The sequence below is a fragment of the Oryza sativa genome, chromosome 4, assembly GCF_034140825.1.
Source record: "Oryza sativa Japonica Group chromosome 4, ASM3414082v1".
Lineage (NCBI taxonomy): Eukaryota > Viridiplantae > Streptophyta > Magnoliopsida > Poales > Poaceae > Oryza > Oryza sativa.
The window spans coordinates 10,995,640-10,999,361 of record NC_089038.1 but is presented as its reverse complement, the minus strand read 5'-3'; the positions used below and the strand labels follow the sequence as shown (position 1 = coordinate 10,999,361).

Genomic DNA, 3,722 nt, shown 5'->3' with positions numbered 1-3,722 from the left:
CCTTGTGGGCCCACTGAATTTGCCAAAATCCAAATTCCAAACTCCCAAACCTGCACTTTTGACTGTGTAGAAATGCATCATGCACACATCTTTGTTGATTGTGATTTGACTGTGTAGGATGGCCAAATGATGGCACAAAAGAGGAGCAGGGAGTATTCACCATGAATATGCATAAGGTTCAAGCAAAAGTTTCAAGTGAGGGCATGTTCTCATCCCACCTAAAAATTTTACATCCTATAACATCGAATGTTTGAACACCTGCATAAAATATTAAATATGAGCTAAAAAAAATAACTAATTACACAGATTGCGACTAATTTACGAGACGAATCTTTTAAACCTAATTACTCCATAATTTGATAATGTGGTGCTGCGGTAAATATTTGCTAATGACAGATTAATTAGGCTTAACAAATTCGTCTCGCGGTTTACTGACGGATTCTGTAAATTAGTTTTTTATTAGTGCCCAAACATACTATACGACACTTTATATAATATCTGTTCGCAACACATACATACATTACACCCATGAGATATGAGGAGCATGGAGTATTATGGAATGATTTTACCATTAGACTAGACAGCCATTTCTTTACCTAGGAGTAGTTCCCACAATGACAATAATGATGGCCTCAATGGCGCCGTACTGTGGTTTGCTCAGGCTTTCCAAATACTTAATGCGTTTCTTCTGTCTGATCACTTTCACCTATCCCTCAAAAAGGTCATGCATGCATCCTGCCTTTTTCTCAGTGTCAGTTTAAACTTTAAAGATCATCACTGACATATCCTCAGTACTACCAGCCAGCCAGCCAGCCACAGGTTTTTTGATGAATCAATGACACTCCACCAGTGCCTATTACTGGCTCCCAAATCCATGTACTCCCTCCCTCTAAAAAAAATCTAAAAAAAGTTATGAAAAAAATTAAAAAGACAAGTCACGCATAAAGTATTAATTATGTTTTATCATCTAACAACAGTGAAAATACCAATTATAAAAAATATTTCATATAGGACGAACAGTCAAATGTTGGACACGAAAATTTAGGGTTTGGGGTTTGGCTTTTTTTATGGAGGGAGTATGTTTTTTTCATCATGTAACTCTCATGGGCATAATAATGGACTTAGACTATTTCATCATGCTTGCTGCGATTTTCGGTTTGGTGAGTGCGTGGATCAGTCCTGTCGTCAGTGGACAGTACTGGCTCTCTACTGTAGGGCAGGCCTAGTGACGCATGAATTTCTCTTATCAATACTCGATCGCGAGATATAGGTGGTGTTATTTTCTCTGTTAAATGAATACGAAGATAAAGTCTTTTACGTAAATCAAGATACTATTAATATATCATTAATAGAGTTTTAATTACTACAAACTTAAAAATAGATTAATTTTAATATTTTAGAGCAACTTCTATATTGAATGTTTTAGCACGAAACATAATGTTTAGCAGTTTAAAAAGCGTGTTAGTGGGACGTATACCCGCTCTAAAAAAATTCAAAGTATCGGATGTGATATATCCTAGAAAAAAATATATCCATCTAAATTAATGGTAATAGAATGTGCCACATCCGATATTAGCTTAGTTTTAGTGGTAATTGCATATTTAACCCTGTTTGGAAGTCTAATTACCAATCGAAGATGAAGCTTGACCCTATTCCGTTAAAGTGAGTTAACAGGGTTAACTAATGAACGAATACTCTTTTGCCCTTACTTCTTGATCATGTTATATCAAAATGTGTATATATTTGGATGTTTTGACAAAATTGGCTTGAATTTTTAAAATTCAAATCAATCTAAACATTTGAATCAATTTAACAAATTTGACTCTAATTTGATAGATTTTTAACAAAATGAAGTAAAAAAAATTTGACATAAATTTTTACAGTTTTTTTACGGCATATTGTCCTATTTTATGGATCCCAAATGGCACACGATGAAGCAGAAACACAAATCTTAGTCAAATCCAACAGAGATTAATATCCAACGACAAATTCACGGCCTCCTACCGCAGCAGCGGCCACTGACGCCGCGCGACAGTCGCCGCTGCCGTCGTGCACCGGTTCTGCCACCGCTCCCTCCGCAGACTGCCGCCACCGCCACCCCTCTCTCTGTGCACCAGTGCCGCTGCTGTGCCCTTCCTCCGCTCGTCGGCGCCGTCGTTCCCTTCCTCTGTTGGAATTAATGAAGGGTCCTTAGCCCACTCAGATTAATTCTTTAAAAAATCACAAAAGACCACCTTATGGGATGGTATGCATGGAGAGTTTAGTACCATCTTACTTATTCTAGAGAGGGGTACCTCCTTAAAAGGGGATGGCCTCCTAGCCACTCGAAGCATGTGTGGTGGAGAGAAGAGGGGGAACACACGCGCTCGCCTCGCCTTGCCTAGCAGGACAAGACAGGTGCCGCGCGTGCATGATGTACGCGTCGAATGGTCCGCTAAAATTAGTTCCTCACCTTCGCAGATGCAGCCTCATTTTTTAGTTTTGTTTTGCTGTGGGAAATTCGGATTTGTTTTGTTTTGGAAATGTTCCAAAAATCCGGTGTGCACGATGTACGCGTCGAATGGTCCGCTGAAATTGATTCCTCACCTTGCGCAGATGCAGCCTCCTTTTTTAGTTTTGTTTTGCTGCGGGAAATTCGGATTTGTTTTGTTTTGGAAACGTTCCGAAAAATCCGGTGCGTGAAAACGACATGGAGTCCGGATAAGTTACACGCGACTTATCCATTTAGGTTACGTGGAGTGGAGATCATGCGGGCGCCCCGATCAAGCGACCATTCTCTCTATAAACCGAGCCGCCGTCTTCACGCAACACACACGAAATCAATCTAGGGTTTGCCTCGTACTCTGTACTGCGTCGTCGCTCGTAGACTACTCCATCCCGCTCGCCGGCGTGCACCGGCGATCAGGAGAGCAGGTCTCTGGAACCTCTGCCTTCGACGTCCTGCACCGGGAGAAGGCGGCGATAAGGTTTTTGGAAGCGCTTCACGCGACTGCTCTCTGTTCGTCCGTAACGGCTCGTCTTCCTATTCGCTCACGTGCTGCGCGCCTTCGCCGACGCCAGCAACTGCGAGTAATCTCTGCTGAGCAACCGATCTTTACGCAACCTCGGTACATGCTCAGTATGTTGCGCATATTTCATTTGTTCATGTTTTACTGCTTAGTTTACATGTATAGATTTAATGATGCGTTAATGCTAGTATACATCTGCAATGTCATGATTTATTTATGGAATATATTAAATCATTATATGTCTATAATCTCAACAATCCAAAAACCTTATTATAGGCACTGTGATTTTACAATGGCTGGTTTGCCAATGCACTGAGGCCGGATAAATTCACCGGTGTGCATTTTAAGAGATGGCAGATCAGGATCACTCTGTGGCTGACAGCTATGAAATGCTTCTGGGTGAGTACTGGCAAGCCTATGGAAGTTCTTAATGCTGACCAGCAGAAAGAATTCGACGAGGCCACTACTCTCTTCGTGGGATGCATTCTTAGCGTTCTTGGCGATCGTCTGGTCGAGGTGTATATACATATGACCGACGCTAAGGAGTTGTGGGATGCACTGATTGCTAAATTCGGTGCTACTGATGCTAGCAATAATCTGTACATCATGGAGCTGTTTCATGACTACAAGATGGCTGATAACCGTTCTGTAGTTGAGCAGGCCCATGTAATACAGACCATGGCTAAGAAACTCGAGCAGGCCCATGTAATTTGT

At 41.5% G+C, this 3,722-nt stretch overlaps 1 long non-coding RNA gene across 1 annotated transcript; it reads right to left on the bottom strand.

Moving 5' to 3' along the window:
- Nucleotides 1-439: 439 nt before the first annotated feature.
- LOC136356301 (uncharacterized) lies at nt 440-2,231 on the bottom strand. The gene is made up of 2 exons (XR_010741017.1): nt 2,005-2,231; nt 440-900 (listed from the first exon to the last, which is right to left on the bottom strand). It is a non-coding gene; the product is annotated as an uncharacterized lncRNA (long non-coding RNA).
- Between the last annotated feature and the right edge of the window lie 1,491 nt (nt 2,232-3,722).